This window comes from Macrosteles quadrilineatus, unplaced genomic scaffold (assembly GCF_028750875.1).
Source record: "Macrosteles quadrilineatus isolate MER2022 unplaced genomic scaffold, UCM_ALF_1.0 Scaffold_6__1_contigs__length_79288215, whole genome shotgun sequence".
Taxonomy (NCBI): domain Eukaryota; kingdom Metazoa; phylum Arthropoda; class Insecta; order Hemiptera; family Cicadellidae; genus Macrosteles; species Macrosteles quadrilineatus.
Genome location: NW_026542599.1, coordinates 56,105,851 through 56,126,640, shown reverse-complemented (window position 1 = coordinate 56,126,640; position 20,790 = coordinate 56,105,851). Strand labels below are relative to the sequence as shown.

Sequence of the window (20,790 nt, the reverse complement as noted above, 5' to 3'; positions counted from 1 at the left end):
TCCTGTAATCCAGCTAGTAGGAGGTCACGAATTGTGGATATTTATAGGCATGCACTGTGGATGCGATACTCCCTGGTGTGGATTAACGTCCGCACGAGTGAGTACTACGACTATCCGCAGTACTATCCTGATAATTAGACCAATTCGTTTATACCAAGGCAATAATGTGGTTCGGATTCCACAATAAACCGTAGGTCCCTTAGTTGCCATTAGCTGTATGGGCTATTAATTAACAGCTGTGTCTAAGGAATGTCGGCCTTATTCACTAACAAGACTACAAGATCGCGCCACTCATCCTGATCCTACACTCATTTCCATTCATACTTGGCTTAAAATACGGTACCTACTTTGTATGGTCGCCAAGTAATAAGTAAGAAAGTATTAAAGAAATATATTCATTGGAATGAGTGTAGGACGTAAAATTATGTGCTGTCAAATATTCTAGAGCTGTTTGTATTTGGTGTAAGACTAGACTTGGATTATATAATTCATTGCTGATGACATCAATGTTAATTTTATAGATGATCCTGGAGCAAAGGCTGTAATTTGACCTGAACCCAAATTGGTCTCTATTTTAAATATTGTCTTGAACCAATGAGTTAAGAGGACTAACCTTTCTGGACGACATTGCCATCGACATCACTGCAGATGAGAGAGAAAGAGAGACCAGAGTTGTGGACCCTGGAGGCAATTTCCATTTTGCCGTGATAATGTTACTTGGTCTAACCATAACTTAAGTGAGGTGAGTCAACATTCTTTCCCCTTTGTGATACATTCTAGGCTATGTTTGTTAACTAAGTTATTCAATGTTCAAATCGGTACTTTGGTAAGTATTATCCGGAGGCTACAGATAGGCTATACAGCGCTTTGCGGCGGTTATGTTAGGTTGGGTTATCATAAATGGAAAGAACATTTTTATGTCCTAGGCCTACTGTCCATATTTGGGTGGGTTCCATATTATCGACAACCATAAACTTAGAAACTGATCCAAACTGAATCATTTGCATTTAGTGTTGAACAGGGTTTGAACAACTAATTATTTATATGTTTTATGGTAACTTTAGGGAAAATATAATGTATAACACAAGTGCAAACTGCCTTTGCTGCACTCGAGAAACTTTCCACACTCGCCTACGGCTCGTGCGTAAACATTTCTCTTATGTGTAGCAAAGTGCCACTTCGCCCACTAGTTACCTACACAAATAAACTATTATTAATAGTTTTTGGTGGAACATAAGGATAATTAATTATAATCTTTATGCAAATTTATAGTTTTTTTATAAAAATTTAAAACTAGGCCCCTACTTAAAATGTATTTGGATACATCTCGAAACATGTTGTTTGGAAATGTCTTAATTAGGCTAGAGCTTGCATTTTTGCAAATTGGGAAATAACAAATAATTAATGTTTAACACGTTCGCTACCGAGCGACGCACATATGCGTTGGTCCGGTCACTCCTACAGACCAAAAGGAATGATCATGACGTTGCTTACAGACCAAGTGATATAGGAATAACATTGCCAACAGACAAAAAGAGAAATATCGTTTAAATGGACGAATTGACTTCATATTAACCTTAAGTGAATTAGTAAGCAATAAATATTGTTTTTAATTATCGTTTGGAGCAACTTTTAAAACGCTGCATATATGTGTCGGTCAGTTTATTTAATGAAATCTAGATAAAAAGATTACAGTAGAACCTCTTTAATCCGAACCCCTGTAATCCGAACGTCCACTAATCCGAACGCCTCATTGCTGTAGTCTATACACAGAACAGTAGTTTTTTATTAGATACTGTATTTATTGATATACCGTAATTATTTCAATTGTTATGTACAGTACTGTTTATTCCCTATGTTTACTACTGTATTAAATAAACATCGTATTTTACTTTATAAAGCATTTTTCACTTTTCCCTAGCTATTGTTATGTAAAAACAACAATATGTTCTGTAATCCGAACTATTCAATAGTCCGAACTACCCCCGGTCCCAATTAGTTCGGATTAAAGAGGTTCTACTGTACCTACATTTTCGTTTCAATAGACCAGGCGACACACGTTTAAGCGTCGTTGTAAATTTGGTTGTTTCAAGCTTTTACACAAACAAATAAAGAAACTCCACCACTCGCCAAAACTGCAAAGGTTATAACGTTTACATCTGTTCTGAGATGTCGCGGAATGCACGATGTAAACAACAATGTTGCCAACTGTTGTGTGACGTAACCAATCGTCATATCCACAGACCAAGCGACGCACATTTGCGGCAGATATCCCTCTAGACCGATACGATAAAATCAGGGCTTTAAAATAGACCGTTGCTAAGAAATACGCTGATTAATAACATCGAACACAGACGCAAGTGTGCGTCGTTAGTCTATTTCAATGTGATCAGCTGACGCAAATATGCGTCGGTGGTCTATGCGAACGTAAATTCCATATAATTGTGGTAGCGAACAAGTTAAACCAATTTATTTTGTCTAAACCAAATTATTGTTACAAATTCTAATATTTGTACTAACTTGACCCAGATTTGCTCAAACATTTTCCTATTAGCTGTACCTATTTGAATATCGCAAATATAGAAAGGAGTGTACACACTTGTATTATTTGTTGGACTAAAATTATTTGTATAACACTATTTTTTGCAATATTTCTGTACAGAACTGAAGCCTACCAGTAAGTAAAATGGGGGCGTTGTAATTAATATCCTCCGACATTGGAGAATACAGGGGAGAGGTGTCAGAGGAAGAGGAGATCGAGGATGGGGCGAAGTAAAGACTAAGATTGAAGAGAACTAACTAATGGTAAGTTTTGCCATTTACTTAAATTTAATACTTATAAATCCAGGGCCGTGTCCATTGCCCCCAAGCCTATGTCGCATAACCCTCCTGAATTACTAGTATTTAACCAGCATTTTAACTCGAGAGGTGCCCAAAAATTTGCTTTTGTTTTTTAGGAAATGTAGGCTATATTTGTTGACACCATAATTATAATTTTTCTGAATATGTCATAGTTTTTACATTTGGTAAGAACTGAAACAACAATCATTTTAAGACAAATGGAAAAGCCCCTGTCAACAGAAGCAGTTGAAACAAAAAATTCTCATACATCAATAAGGTATTTAGTACAAGCGTGGTTCAATAAGACCTTAGAAAAATATATAATAACACAATTTTTTGTGATAAATTCGATTTATTTTGTTATAATCTCCTTTTATTTAGCTCTATACACTTATCTTAAAGTTTCGCAAAACCTCCTTCAAATGCTGTCCAAATAAATAGCACCCTACAAACATGAAAAGCCTTCAAAAATACTCTTCTGTTTCAGTGATGACCGAATCATTTGACATAAAACGTTGCCCACCAGGCCAATTTGTTATCTTAAGAAATAAAAAAGGTCATTCAGGGCGTTTGACAAACAAAATTATTTGACGGGTTTCTTTGCCACCCTGTCAAGCGAGTGAGTGTTGGAGGGTGGTGGGAATGGTGTCGTCCCATTTGCGAACAGTCCCATTTGCGAACAGTCCCGTTTGCAAACAAATTTTTGGCTGTGGGGTGAGGTACCTGGGAAGGAGTCCCGTTTGCGAACAAGTTTCGTTCTACCCTCAGTCAGGTAGTCTCCCGCACGTTAATTGTTGTCTTTCTGCTTGTAGAATACAAAGCTAATATTCAAAGACATTTGAGAATATCTGCTTTTTAGGCCTACTTTTGAATATTGATTGTATAAATATTGGTTATTTCATCGGCAGTTAACAAGTACAATGAATCAATACGAGCAGGGACTATTCTTTTGATTAGATTCATTAACTGTCTGTAAGGAATATAAATAAAATGTGACATGTTTATTTATTCTTATATTTGATGGTTCATTGATTATTGATTTTATGAAATAAGTGAGATTGTATATCTGTTGTTGTATCTAACCCTAATTAATTATTAAAAATTTCGCTAATGTGAATAATTGTATTGAAAGATTTTGGTGTAAAAAATAGTGAAATTATAAAGTTCACATTTACTTGAATCATTTTAAAATTTTTGAACAATTAACATGTGTTAAGAGTAGGGTACACACCTTAAAAATTGAAACTTTTTCTCAAGGAGATAATTAATTGTATATTTTTGCAATTTTGAGAGAAATATTGTTTACACCATTTGCCTTTTCACAAATTTTTAAATCCTAATTTCATATTACTAGGTACCCATAGATTAGTTATGATGTTTTCTAATCCAGAGGTAGCTACTACCTATCTATATTATAACTTTTGACACTTTCTGTAGATTTCACATTCTATTCAATGAATAACTTTTTATGAGCGTTTCATGGTCATGATATGTATATTTTCAACCAAGTTCCTCTTAACTTAACCTACCCTCAACATAAACATTGTTTGATGACGTTAAATTTCCTAATTCTAAGCTGATATACAAATATTTCAATTTAAAAACAACAATAAAATACCCCCACCGCAGCAAACCTGCAGACTAAGCGAATTTCCATTTGACTGATTTGATTTACACTGAAATGTCTACTGTCCGTGAGAGTAAAGAAGTCCCCTGAGCTCCGGCCTATTCGTAGTTTGAAGGCGTTACGCTTGAACGTTTCGCGCGACAATTAGAGCAGTCTTCACTCTTCACGCGGTTTGCCGTGTTCATATCAGGTAATACACCATCGACGTCTACACTTTGCCAACATTTCTGGAACGTGAAATTAACGTTTTGTTTCTATTGTCCATCTAAGTTTCGTCCAGATAGAAAATGTTCCTATTTTGTTCCCTTATTAGCTTTCTCATCTCTCGCAAATACTTTAACCTCCAATTAATAATGTCAGGCCTTTCAATCAAACATTTTCTTTTGGAATCACATTTCTTCCACTTTCACCCCATATCTTTTAAAATACGCCGAAGTGCCCATTTGATCCATTTAAAATTAATCCTTTCTCTCAAAACAGGTAATAGTTATTTTTCGCTACACTACTGTGAAATGACCTGTTTTCGTTCCATGTTTAATCACCTGTGAAAATCCATCGTTACATTATTTACTAAGGCAAAAATAGTGTTTATCTTTTTTATATTTTGCCGACGTAAAGAAACACATATTTCGTATTGCTTTAACAACTGTTTCAATTTTACGAAAAGTAACGTTTAAAACACGAGTGAAAGTGGGTTTATAGTCTACATATTCTCGACCATTCAAAGTGCTCGATAAATCTCGCACTTTAAGCATGGTCTCAAATATGTAATGACACACTTTCTACTCTTGTTATATACTATTACATGTAGGTACATTTTTTTTGTTCGTGTAAAAATCGCGTATTACATCTACGATTACACGTCTATCAAAACTATCTATTTGTCCTTTATGGTGGTCAGCCTTCTTGAGTTTTTTTCCCGGGTGTACAGAATTTTTAATCCGGAGTTTGTTTGCCGGGTTTTCTAATTCGTTTAATAGTTTTTTCGGCACGTTCTGTTGCCTTTTCTATTGGCACTAATAACTTTTTGTCTTTACATTATTGTCACAACACTCGATCACCCGTCTAATTAAATCCCTCCTCTCCACTATATGTATAGTAGCACCACATTTTCATAAATCCATAGCTGGAAGGACCGTCCAAAACAAAACAGAACTCAATACGCAAACATAAGAGACTGCAGTGGATCAAATGACGTGACCACATGATGATAACCACTTACCAAAACAAAGATATGAGTAATTATGTTTACAACAGTTGTTTACAGACAGACATGGAGACGATCGAGACGAGGCGCTCAGATGCTTAGCGCCTGCAAATAGTGCGCGATACCTTCCAAACATAGCTGCGTATCGCTCTGGCTCAAGGGACTTCTTTACTCTCGCGGACAGTACTTACAAATATAACATTTATTCCCGATTTAAATAGAATTAGTTTAACAAGTACTTAGGTTTGCTGCATCAGGGAGGGTAAAACTGTTTTTTTGTAAAACGTTAATAGTTAGTAAAAAATAAAAACATTTTCCAAATTTGATAAAAATATGTTCATAAACAAGCAAACTACAACAGTTTACTTATTCTCCATAAGAATAACATGGGAATTTTAAATTTACAATTTTTTGGAATTTTCTCCGTAACCATTAGGCGCATAATAACGCTTCAATATACTAAATTATTTGTTTTTTTTAAGCTCTACAAAATGGTTTGGAAGGAAATTGCTAAATTTTATGTTTTTTGGGTAAAAAATGGGAAAAACCTATTTTTACCCCATAAAAACCCCCGTTCCCATGGTCCGATCATGCTGGATCACGAACTCGTTCAAATAAACGTAGGTTTACACGTTTGTACCAAATTTCATCAAAATCGTTGTCGTTGTTATGGTTTGTTCGTTATGTAGAGGTAAAATATACATTGTGTCTTATGGAGAGTTCTATAGGGGATTTAAAAAAAATCGTTATATCAAGGAATTCGTTATATCGAGGTTCGTTATATCAAGGTTAGATTGTATTAATTTTTGTTCTGTTATATTCCAGGCCTGATGACAGGGTGGATGGCGATGGAGGCATGGAGGTTGGGGGAGAGAAGGCTGAAGAAGTGAAGACAAATCAGTTTAGATTCATTATAATGATTAGTTTAATATTTATTTTGAATACCAGTATACTTTTATTTACATTTTTTTTCTCATTTAGATTATTTAATTAAGAAAATGTTATAAAGATGTTTTCTTAAATTTTTAATATCTGTTTGTACTTCTGTCTGGTAAAAAACAAAACTGTTTATTATGTTTGTTAAAATGATTACTTCCACTAATGGACCTTGTCTTGGGTGAAAAGAGATATCTTGATATTTAACTAGCAGGGTGCCTGTTCTATCTATGGGCGGGGATCGTATAAGTCAGTTGAAACCTTCTTATATTTCGATATTTGGTAAATTAATCATTTCCAACTTTATATAGTATAGATCGCTATTTCTGTATTGATGTACTGAAATGAATAAAATTATATGAAATTAAATGTTGTTTTTTTATATATTCTGATGAAACACTATTGATAAGGCATAACAATATTCTAAAGTTTATAACAGCTGATGTTTGTGTTTTTATTAATGATTTATTGTATTGTGACTTTTGAGTGGTTGAAGGATTTGTGGTGATTTGGTTTTAAGGAGATTGATGTTCCTAATTTTTTAAAGTCTATCTATATCTATATATACTTATTTAATACGCAAGCAGGTCTTTTGTGACAATTACCCCTTTGAAACTACTGAACCGATTGTCATGATTTTGGTGTCATTGGAAAGAGCGTAGCGTGAAGTTGTGCAGGAAACTTTCTTTTTAGGGAAATAATGAGAGAGTGAGGCCCTGGAGCCCTTTAAAGTTTCTTATTTGTCCATAAGATTAACATGGGAAACAAAAATTGTTATGAAACTCCAGCTGTTGTCAGAAATCAAAAGTGAGAAGAAGAGCATAGGTTAATTGTAAACAGTCAATAAGTTTGCTAATAAAACAGTTTGCTACAAATATTTGCTGACTTGGTTGAAATGAAATATTTACAATTTGAATTTAATAATACAACATACTCTTATTTTATCTTAGCATAGCTTTCAGCTCATATTTACTTTATTTGATACATTTATTATTAGTGTTTTGCAACAACACTGATTAAATTAAACCAAGGAAAATACCGGTATCATAAAACTGCAGTACACAGTATTCTTTTTTTTCTAAAAATCTATGAAATATCTGTTACTATGTTTACTTAATGGTAAGTGTGAAAATGTAAAGGCAATGGATGATGGAACTGGTTTGTATATTAAGTTGGTTTTTTATATTTTTAGAGTAGAATCACAGATGCAATGAAACATATACCGTATTTGCTATTACATTTTTTAGTCCTTGATGCTTTGATAATCATATTAATTTGTCTGCTGTCTTTAACACTAAATTATTTGTTTAACATTTTTTATAGTACCTATATATATAGTTTCTTTAATATTTCAAAAGACTGTATTGATAAGGCACAGCAATATTTCTAAAGTTTATAACAGCTTACTTAGTTTTGCTTTGGTTTTGCTAATGATCTATTGTGAGAGAAGAAACTGAAGATGGAAGGATTTGTGATTTAATATAAAGAAGAGTTAAATTTAAAAAAATTGTCATTTAAATCTAATAATTAGTTTTTTTGCAACTTCAAAGTTGAAATTGAAAATGTCAATAATAAATTAAAAGATATATGTAACTATAGGGAGATGAAGGTAAATAATGTATGTCAAAGTTTTATTTGAGGATTTGGTCAGTTTTCCGCATATCAGCCAACACAAGATTTAAAATTAATCAAAACCAAAATGGTGGTATCCACTACTTACCAGATTTAAAAGTCATAACTTAAATGTTTCTAAACGTTGAATTTTGTTTCTAAAAGCGTTGGGGGATGTGTAACTATTATATGCAACAGATGTAAAGATTAAAATGTTTCTGTTCTGTATCCTCTTCCCGTTGCAAAGCACGGGTACAACGTACAACAGCTAGGGGAATGTTGCTGGAAGTCAACAGTCCCGGAAGATCAAATAATTTATACCTGTGCCGCTAGGTCAAAAACTACAATGTTTGCAGTGTCTGTAGATCAAAAGTCCCAGTAAGTCAAATAATACAGTCCGAGCTAAAAACGAGGTCTATGTTAAAGCAATTGACTTATTGGGAATTTGACCTAATGCAACAGCAGTTTTAATATAACGAAATACGGTAAAATACAAGTTCAGTTTCGCTGAGTCAACAGTGCCGGAAGATCAAAAGCAATAAAAGTGAACGTCGATTCAGTGTAAAGTAGACCTCTTGCAACGCTTACTACACCAACAAAACTCGCTTTTAGTTACTTCGTGTTTTGTCATAATTAGAATAGAGCTAAAATTATCATATTTGGTACATAGCTTATCTATTAATGCTTCTTGCCAACTGTTTGGTCAACACTGTAAATAGGTATAGCCTTTCGTCAAAATTTGTGGCATAAAATACCCGCAAGGACGATCTGAAAATTTCTGGTTATTATATACGTTTGTAAAAGGAGATCCATTGAATTGTAGAACTATTTTATGAGTTATAATGTAGTCTACATATAAACTGTGTAAATGTATTACGCCTCGGAAGGGTTGAAACCTGTCCAAACTATCATATATACTATTAAAACGTAAATGGGATTTTTTCACGATTCTGAATCAACCAGACGATGGATTTTCATTAGTTTTGTGTTGAAAGAAAGACAATTTTGAGAACTAGGGAATTTCAAAGCCATAATTTAAAATTAGTGTCCCAGTTTTTTATAAATTAAGTTTTAGTTTTTAAAACGTCTAGCAGCCGATGCTAACCTTCTCCAATAAGTCAATGCTTCTAGCTAGCTTTTAGTACAATATAATTTGCTTAACATAACAGCTGTAACATTCAGCATTTGTGACACAAATTCAGCATTTGGAAGAAAATTCAAATACATACTTATGGTTGGCTTATTTATACTATGTGTAATGCTGACCATTGATACATTTAATTCTTCGGTACGAGGATGGCAGATTAATTAAAAACAGCCAATGGAAAAAAGACTTGCGGTGTACAAAAAAAAAAAAAAAAAAAAATGTTGTTTCAGGAGTCCCACAAGGGTCCATTTTGGGCCCTTATCTGTATAATATCTATGTTAGTAATTTTCCTGCTATCAATAAGGTTGAAATTAGTATGTATGCTGACGACACGTCAGGTGTATGCTGGGCTCAGTCTTTTGATGAACTCAAGCAGGGCATGGCCGAATTTGTACATAAAGCCAGCTCATATTTTGAAAATATTAATTTCAAAGTCAACCTAGATAAGACAGAAATTGTAGTTTTCGGATTGAGTAGTACGGGCATTCCTCTGATAGATTTAGTTAAGGATGATGTGATCTTTGAAAGTAAAGAGTGCTGTAAGTTTTTGGGACTATATATAGATCAGACCTTAACTTTTAAGAATCATATATCTCATGTAAGATCTAGACTTTTAAGTGGAATCAGCCTCCTCAGAAGAATATCTTTTTATTTAGATACAGATACGTTAAGAAGAATTTATTTTGGTGTCATATTTCCTTTCTTGTCTTATGGCCTTATTTTCTGGGGATGTTCTCCCGACTGTAATTTACATACAATTTTTGTTCTCCAGAAAAGAGCAATCAGACTGATAGCCAAAGTATGGTACAAAAGGTCTTGTAAAGATATTTTTGTTAATTTAAATCTCCTCACTTTGTATGGACTATACATTTATCAATTAATTATGCTTGTGAAAAATGATGTAAAGCACACAAATAAAAATAGTCAAATCCACAGGTACGACACGAGACGGAAGGATGATTTTCACCGTGTGAGGAGGAATTTCAACAAAACTGGCCGAAGTCCTTTTGTGATGGGGTCAATTTATTTCAACCTCCTACCAAACAATATAAAGGAATTAGAAGGCACTAAATTCAAAATTGCTCTGAAGAATTGGCTAGTTAAAAAAAGACCGTATTCATCAAAAATTTCAGATCTAACCGATTCGGCATAACAATTTGGAAAACTACATTTTGAGTGATCTAAGTTGAGCCCAGGTTTGTACACTAAGAGGTAATATTGTTTTATATACATTGAAATTGTATTCTTTTTTCTTTTGTTTTGACATTGGTGACTTTTGTCTATGCATTGTATATATATGTTTATGGACAATAAATGATTTGATTTGATTTGACATTTTACATCATGTAGCTCCTAAACGAGTAAGTTTAGAGCAAAATTGCAAAAAGTAAATTAGTGTTAGAATTGCATCTACATTCCTTAAAGACTATAAAATAAAACGTTTTCCACTTTTCAAGTTTGCCGCCATTTTTTAAATAATATGATTCATATTTTTAATGAATTTTATGGTCTTTTTGGAATGTGGATGCAATTGTTAGACTTTTTTACTATTCGCATTTTTGCTATAAACTTACTTGTTTATGAGCTACATGATGTAAAATGTATACCGGAAGTCATTTTTCCATAGGCTGTAACTCCTAAACGAGTGGGTTTATCGAAAAAATGTCAAGGGTAAAAAAGTTTTAAATTGCCTATTCTATCCGAAAACATGATAAAATATAGGGTGTTCCATAAGAAATTTCAAATTTGGCCGCCATTTTGGAAAATGGCGGCTGAATTTCAAAAAACTAGATACAGTAGTCACCACTCTATGCGACATATTCTAACCAGAAAATTGTAACCGTATGATTCTATAAGCATTGGTAGGATTGCAAAGTACTACACAAACATTATTTCAACAGTTACAATTTCCGCTGACTTTAAAATAGTCAACTTAAATATTATACTAATGGACACACAACTAAATGGAACAACTAATGGAAATACTCACGATGTACATATAACAGTTCGATACATATAAGCATTGAGTATACACGTCAGTAGATAGTGTATACCCAATGATATATGCAACGGTTCTTGCAATTTATTGCTTATTGTTTTTTAGAGTTGTTTTCGGACTTACTCACACTCGTATTAAGGTTGTCCACGTTTGTCATTGATGATGTAGCCATGTTACACCCATTATCACGAATATGTTTAAAAGTTTTCCGTCTGTTTTTGAATAGCGATACATTTTTTCACATACTTAAGAACCACCTGATTTCGTGCATTACATGTTCGTCTCAATTTTATTTGCTTTAGTAGGCATTCTTTTGGTTGATGAGGACTTCAATCGGCCCTTTCAATGATTGCTCATGAAATACAGTACTTTGTCCATTAATTTTTATTGTTTGGTAAAATGGATTAAATTATCACAATTTCCGCTGACTTTAAAAGAGTCAACTAAACTATTATACTAATGGACACACAACTAAATGGAACAACTAATGGAAATTCTCACGATGTACATTCGTTCGATATAAGCATTGAGTATACACGTCAGTTGTATACCCAATGATATAAGCAACGGTTCTTGCAATTTATTGCTTATTGTTTTTTAGAGTTGTTTTCGGACTTACTCTGTTTTCGGACTTACTCACACTCGTATAAGGTTTTCCACGTTTGTCATTGATAATGTAGCCATGTTGCTTTGAAATGGCGACCATACAAATGTATGCATTTTAAGCCAAGTATGAATGGAGATGAGTGTGGGATGAGTGGAGCGATCTTGTTGTCCTGTTTGTGACTAAGGCCGACATAATCCTTTGACACAGCTGTTAATTAATAGTGCATACAGTCAATTAATAGCAGCAGAGGTCAAGTTTGGTATCAAATTAAAGGTTTTATTCATAAAAATACATTGCCGCAAACCCAAACTCAAACGATGATGATGATAATAACGTTAATGATGTTGCTAAAACGTATCGTTTGAAATTTAACAGCTGAAAATAAGTGAAATAGAAAAGGTTTTGGTTAAATCCATGAAATTGTAATTGGACACTAGTAAATACTAGTGCACTTGTTGCTACCTCCCCCATTCGGTTTCATGTATTCCTCTCAATCAGTTCAAACCTAGGAGGATTAAACATTAATGTTACCTAATTAATGTTAAATCCTCCTAGATTCAAACCTGAAACACCCAGATCGAAACTCGCCTGTCGTTATTTTACCATCGCCTTTTTTTAAATATATTTTTCAAAAAAGAAAGATTATATTGATTTACTTTGGATTTTAAAAATGTTAACGTTTTATTTTGTTAAAGATTTATGGTGATACGTAGATATTGTGGTGTAGTAAAGTATATTATATTGTAGTTAAGTGTTAAATTTTGAAATTTTAGGGTGAATCGAGATGAATCTTTTTTTATAACATGGGTCTCTTCTATTTTAACATACATACCAAGTTTCATAAACATCGGTTGGAAAAGTGCAAAGATAAATATTTGTATGTAAAAAATACAAAATGGTGGATATCTGGTTAACGAAACGATTTTGGAAAAAATGTTATCCTTGATTTTCTGTTTATTTTGACCCAAGGAATTACTAGGTAAAGTATCTCCTCGCTTATTTTTATAACACCCTGTTTATGATGTATTCTTTTAAGTGAAAAATGTAAGCTGGTAATACAGAAAGATGTTTTATAAATAATATGAATGTACTGGTGATCTGTATATTCATCTTTTTCTTGTTCTTAGAACTGTAAATTAAAAGTCCAATCAGCAGTCGCATCGTCCGATGTAGTTCTTTCCATGCGTTGCGAAATGCTAAATTTGCCGTCCTCTTCAACCCAAGTTATCTATTGAACCACTAATTGTAAAAAAATCAAAAAAATATATTTTACGCAACACACTTTTGGCTACAAATTTGCCACAGACAAATCCTCTCTAACCCAAAAACAAACAAAAAATCTCGCATGCTAACTTTTTCATGTTAGAAATCACGATTTCAAAACTATTTCACCATACATATCAATTTGTATTAATTAGATCGGTAAATAGTTTAAAGTTTCAACAAAATAGTCATCGAGTAGGACTAACCAAGAAGCTCTGTGCCAATTTTCAAAATTTTAGCACAACTTTAAGTACACCAAAACGCGAAATTATTGAAGTCATGCGTCGAGAGGACTATCGTTGTTTTTAACAGATTATACTTTTGACCTTCCGGCACTGTTGACTCAGCGAAACTGAACTTATATTTTATCTTATTTCGTTATATTAAAACTGCTGTTGCATTAGGTCAAATTCCCAATAAGTCAATTGCTTTAACATATACCACGTTTTTAGCTCGGACTGTACTATTTGACTTACTGGGATTTTTGATCTACAGACACTGCAAACATTGTAGTTTTTGACCTAGTGGCACAGGTATAAATTATTTGACCTTCCGGGACTGTTGACTTTCTGCAACACGTCCATGGAAACATGTCCACGACACAGGAAATGGTGAAAGAATTAGTGGCTAGCAGTGCAGAGTGTCTGGGAATGGATTCATATCTGCAATACTAAGACTGCTTTTAGAGTAAACTAATGATTTTCCCCGAGCGGTCTCCAACAAATATTCTTCACATTTTAAGTAATTCAATCAGCTGATTTATTTATAAGGATTCTTCTAAACAAACTGGAAGTGTGGAGAATCTTCTTTTGTAAAGTAGCTCATGAGTAATATTTATAAAATTTATATATTACTATTCCATATTATTCTATAGACTATAGCATTTCAGTATTGCAAATACATTATTCTAACTGCTACAAACTGTTTCCAGTTCCCACACTCCACGCTGCTCACCTTTTCTACATAGCATTTTAGGATTGCAGATACCTTAATATAATCGTCATAAACGGTTCCCACACTCCGGACTGCTCACCTAGACTACTTCCTTCACCACTTCCTACGTCGCGGACCTGTTTCCCTCCCTTACCATAGCATTTGAGGATTGAAGATACCTTAATCTAATCGTCATAAACAGTTCCCACACTCCGGACTGCTCGCCTTTACTATTTCCTTCACCACTTCCTAGTCGCTGACCTGTTTCCCTCCCTTTCCATAGCATTTAATGATTGCAGATTCCGCAATCTAATCGTCATAAACAGATCTCACACTCCACACTGCTACCCTTGACTACAATGTACCGTATAATCTTTGCTTAATAGTAACAACTGATGTTTTTCCTTTTTTACTGTATTTTGTAATTGCTAGTACTGTGGATAGACTACTTACAAGTCTTTTGTTTACTTTTTCCTTGTTATTTAATTCAGCCAAGATGGTTACTAAGCAACCCATAAGACTAATGTTAAAAAAATGTGACTTTCAGTTTCATTTTTCTACGTAGTTAGATTTTTGTTGGCAGTTCTAACTGCAGTAAACTCGTTTTTAGGCCAGTAATAAACTATTTACAACATTTGAAGAAAATCGTCGGAGCCGTTTTTGAGATCTTGGTGCAAGCATACATGCATACATACATACAAGCAAACATTGTTCATTAGGATAGGATATTGGTAAGAAACCTTGTACCATTCTCTTATTTTAGTTTTATTTTAGCTGTAGTTGTACTGACGTTTTCCAGTAATATAACTGCATTTTCAAAATGCCATTTTGTGGAAATAAAAGTTCTTGATTCTTGATTGCGGTTATAGACGAATCTAAACAGTCAATCAGTTTTGCTGGAAGGACAGAAAATTTTTGGAGTTTAAAGGAGAAATATTGAAAACAGGAGGAGGAGACAATTAATAGGAAATATTATACATATTAGATGAGTAGAGGAGATGCCTGGTCTCACAGTAAGTAAATCCAGGTACACAATCATACTTCGGGAGATGAATCATTTTTGCCAGATATATTAAGCAACTTAAAAAAAACCATGAAGAATATACACATCATGTTGTCACAGTGGTAACAATCTGTCATCAAGGTAATCTTTAGTAAACCTACCTAAAGTCAGATCAAATAAATACGCGCAAGAAATGTTTAATGGTAACGTAACAGCTTTAATAATTCGGGAAACATTTGTGGAAAACACAAAAAAATAAGGCCGGGTCCAAAAAATGCTAAAATATTTTTACAAGAAGCGCTTATTCAGGAAACTTATAGATCTGTGAATTTACGAAACCGTTATGACATAGCAATCCCCAGACCAAATTTAACTCATTTTAAAAAGTTTTACTTGTACTTAGCCCCGAAATTTTTTAATAGTTTGCCTACAAGACTTAAAAAATGTGAAAACAAAAACAAGCTTATTGGTGATTTATGGAATTATCTTTTAGAAATAGAAAATATTGATTATTTCTTTTACTCTGTTGTGTAGGACCTAATAGAATAAATAGTTTTAATAATATGTAGATAGAAATATTTATAAATCTTGGAAATGTTTACAATAGTGTTTATGTTTAAAAAATCAGATAATGTGCAGAAGTTTTCATGTTTTTTTTTGTGTGTTTATAAATAAATAGAATAATATTTGACCGTGTGCCGCCCACCATTACTCTTTGAGTTTATTGTATCAAAGTAGATTGTGCAAATCCACCAAATCAGGTTGATTAACCTTGGTGGTTATTGTTTCGTGTACTGTAATATTTCTGAATTGTACAGTTCTATGTAATATTGAAACAATAAAGATTTTTCTAATAATTATTATTTCAAAGCACTGTTAAATATCGTGAGTCAAAGGTAATAGAGTAGGCCTAAACAAACAAACAATAAATCTTCATAAATAAAATTAGAGTTTAGTCTGTACATTGCTCAGAATTATATATTTTTGATTATTTTTACATTTTATACATTAGAGAAGCCGAAACAACTCAAACAAGCCTTATCTCAATTGCTGTCTATCTCTCCAGCACTATACAATGCCCGAACGGAAATACCATTGATATCATAAAAGCTCACCCAACTATGTGAGCGTGAGCCTCCCAACGGCGTACTGGTACTTTTCTGTACTATTCACTCTCAGTATATTATGTATATTCAGTACTGTACTATTCAAATTGTCTAGGTCTAGTAAGGACCGTTTCCCGACTGTACGCAGGATATGAGCATGTACCCAGACAGCACACTTTCTCCTCAGGACTTCCCACGGATATTGCGACAGGATATGCAAGATATCCCATAGTGGTCCTATGGTCAACCTGGGATATCCCAAGATATCCACAGGAATGCGTAATGTCCCCGCCCGGGGATGTCCTACGGATAAGCTCACAGCATATCCGTGGGACATCCGAGGTCCTCCCAGGGTAGTCCTCAGGACATTCTCAGGACATATGGGACTACTATGGGGAGCGAGCTGGCGTAGTGGTTAGAGCGCGGGACTTCAGTCCCTGAGGTCCCGGGTTCGATCCCCGCCAAGTCACCAATGGATTTTATCTAAGTGATAATGCCGCAACCCCTAGGTCTAGCCTGAAGTAATGTGAAAAACAATCCCAGGCTCGTGCCTAGCGTCCTTAGGACAAAAAAAAAAAAAAAAAAAACTATGGGATGTCCCTGGGATAAAGTGTGGTCTGGGCCTGAACATAAAAAAACACAAAATAATATAGATTTAGTATGAAAAGCTTAATTATAAGTTTAGTAAATTGATTAAATAGTTAATAAACACAAATTTTGAAGAAAAAAACGAGAAAAAAGTTTTTGGCCCAGACGGGTCTCGAACCTGGTTAATAATCTTCGCCTTATGAGCCTCTTACCTTTCCTCCTGAGCTATCTGCGCTCGATGATTATGGGTGTTTTCAAGTGGTGAAAGAGTAGCCGACAGTTGCAATGGTCGCAATACTTGTATTTTTGATACTACAGTATATAATATGATTCTGTTAATCTGTTTAGGCCTCAAGTAGTTGAATTGTTTTTCTGGTAGTTGGAGAGGATACTGGTATTTGAATATAGATTATTTAATTACCATTAGATTAGCACTGTTATAATTGATTTTTTATATGATTAAAATTAGTTTTTGATTGTTTTATTAATTTAAAGTTAGAATTAAATTCACATTTCACACAACTATGATAGAACTCTAGTTTTCATGAACTCAGTGGTAGTAATATGTCAGTAAAGTTAAGTCAACCCTTGCTAGCCACAGTATTAACAAGACATATTTTCAATCTGGGAAACCTTAAACTTTTAAAACAAATTATAAAACCTCAACATCTTAATGCGTGGGAATCTTATTTTTAGAAAAAAAAAAACAGACAAGGTAATTATACCACAATATTATAGTCAATATAGTCTTAACATACGTATTTATAAATTTAAATAATTTTATCGTTGACATATATATAAATGACTGGCGGGTCATTTTCTGTCAAACATGGTAAAACTATGCAGTAGTCTAGGTGGTAGAAAGAAAAAAAAATGTTGTTACACAAAATGTAATACTGTACTATGCAGCAAAATGCGCTTAACCGGTATTACAACTTTTGCAACACTTGCTGCAATGAACATAATATATGGATCCATATCAAATGGGGCCTAACATCAGGGATGGATTTGTACAACTACTGTAGGTATGTACTTTCATGTCCAAGAATTGGTAAACGTTTCTGGTTAACGTTCTAATCTAACGTAATCTCTTATATTTCTAAAACACTTTTGAATGAAACTTAATGTTTCATGCATATTTGTTAGGCTTATTATGGGTTAAACCAATCAAATAATCAAATCTATAATTTATTCGAGTATTTATAATAGAGCGTTAATGGAGTTGTGAAACTTGTAGCATTAATAAAATCGTACTATTTTAGCTTGTAGCATATGTTCCCTATTTCCGATTTTGCCAGCTCTATACTTCCTTGCACTTTCTTAATTTTATTTTTATTTTTATTTAAATTTGCTAGTTATTTTTCATAGTGTTAACGTTATCCGCTGTGGCTTCCTGGTAAAATTATTTTTCTCCTCCTTTTGTAAATGCAACTTGTCTATGTAACAATGTTTCGACTATAGAATATGGATGGACTGATGTACTCGTTCCTAACGCACAGGCTTTGCCTATGTGGGGATCTTCCATTATTTTTAAAAATTATTGTAATTTCTGTAACCATTTAATTTTTATGGATTAAATGATATTTGATTTGATTTTATTTTGATTTGTAATACAAGGAGGCAAGCTTTGATAAATTGAAGACTGTTCTGAGCAAACGGATTCACTAATTATTATTAAATAAACTACTTAGCCATGAGAAATACCACTAAATATCAATGGATATATTTTGATAAACACATTAGCTATGTAAATGAATTTAATAGAGTTTTCCATTTTACCATACCATACCCTTTGCCAAAAATGGCTGCTCTGAGTTCTCAATGTGGTTTCTTTAAAAGATATTGTAAAACACATTTTGGTGACTGTTCCATATAGGTAATACGCTATTACCATATGCGAAAAATCTCTCATGGTCTCATGGCAAAAATAATCCGATCTTGATGAAATTTGTACAAACGTGTCGTGAAAACCTACAACGAATGAGTCCGCGAACCAACACATTTGGAATACGTGAATGTGAACGGGAGTTTATGGAGGTAATAAGAATAAGAGATAAAGATTTTTACATGAGCATAATGAGTGAATTTCCAAACAAAATGTAAAATGTTAACCAAATGTAAATAGCTTATGGCATGCAGGATAAGGAATTTTGTATATATTAGCGAATTTCCCTATAGGGAAGTAGCTATTACCTTAGGTCTCATGGTAAGACCTAGGCCCGGGACCGATCTACTTTTTCATTTTGATTACCCCAGAGGCCAAAAACACCATTATTATACTGTATTATAGTGTACCTATTACTGTATTACTATATACCTATAGACTGGGACGGGTGGCAACTACGCACTATCCGCAGTACTATCCTGATAATTAGACCAATTCGTATATACCAAGGAAAAAAGTGGTTCGGATTCCACTATAAATCTGTAGGTCCCTTAGTCGCCATTAGCTGTTTAGGCTATTAATTAACAGCTGTGTCTAAGGAATATGTCGACCTTAGTCACTAACAAGACTACAAGATCGCGCCACTCATCATACACTCATCTCCGATCTCCATTCATACTTGGCTTAAAATACCTTCGTTGTATGGTCGCCATTTCAAAGAAAAGTATAAAGAAAGTATATGTAAAAGTGGTTTATTCAAAGTTTCAATATTATATTTAATAAGCTTCGATGGAATGCATCCCATCCGGCAGCTTAATTGCCTCTTTATAGTTCTCACAACATCGCAGAGTTCTCGCTGACGTGTCTCAGGGAGAAAACCTTATCTGTGGCGTAAATGGCGTCACGACCTCGGCTGGCCCGTCCGTCTTAATTGTACTCGCAAGTTGCGCGCCAACTGAGGCAAAGTAGTTATTGAAATTTTTGCTGACAATTTTTATTGTGTCAGGTCACAGAAAACAGCTGTAGCAGAGTCACCGTGCGCGCAGAAACCCTCAACTGGGACATTTTCCTTTCTACTTGGGCGGCCCGCGACCTCATTCACAATGTTCCAGAACTTTCTTGAGTCACCGTTAGCTTAATCAATTTTAGTGTTATATAACCTGTATTTAGCTTTCTTTATCAATTATATTAATATGTTCCGGTATCTAGTAAACCTTGTCCGCAATGCGTGCTGAAAGGATGATGTCGGAGCTGCTTACTTAACTTATCTCGATAGCGTACCGGTATTGACTTTAGGAGCCCATTTTTAGTTATCCATGGTTTTAGTTTAGAGGCTTTGGCTGATTTATTTTCAATAATTGTATATTTATCTAAAATTTGCCCTAAAATCTTATTAAACATTTCTGAAACTTCGTCCACGTCTACCGAATTTAATTCCTATTGTTCCAATTGGATGAATTTAGTTCCACGCCAATGCTTTGCCAATTGATTGTCTTTGAAGTACAATTTTTTATTTCTATATTTTTCGACCTGGTGCTTTGCAATTCCAGATAGGTTTTTAAATGATCTGTTATTTCTGTCTCCAACACAGCCGAGGAAGCTGTGAAAGATGGTGGCAAAGTTATGAAAAAATGGTCAATGCATGTCTTACTAGCAGGACGTGTTACTTTATCAATGCAAGCAATGAATCCTAAGTCGGACAGGATATCGAGGTACCGCTCTTCTTGTGAGTTAAAATTAGTTTGAATGATATCGCAATTCAAATCCCCTGCGTAGACATTTATCTGAGAACTTATTGTGTTAAGTTCTAAAAATTATTTCAAGTTGTCGTTAAAAATCTGTAAAGATGTATTCGGACTACGGTATACACAAAGCAGGTTACATGTAGCTCCGGCCCAGTCGAAGGTCAAGGACAAGCTCGTAGCCACGCCAGCGAGCAGCAGCTGATTGCAGGACACTGATAACGAACGAGTCATCGATGTAGACAACGATACCGTCACTTTGATTCAGATTGTTATAGCTTCTGAAAGTATTATA

At 34.0% G+C, this 20,790-nt stretch overlaps 1 long non-coding RNA gene across 1 annotated transcript; it reads left to right on the top strand.

Annotated features, from left to right (window-relative positions):
• Positions 1 to 244: 244 nt before the first annotated feature.
• On the top strand, positions 245 to 6,980 carry LOC128996875 (uncharacterized). Its single transcript, XR_008491069.1, has 3 exons — positions 245 to 742; positions 2,663 to 2,805; positions 6,501 to 6,980. It is a non-coding gene; the product is annotated as an uncharacterized LOC128996875 (long non-coding RNA).
• Positions 6,981 to 20,790: the final 13,810 nt, after the last annotated feature.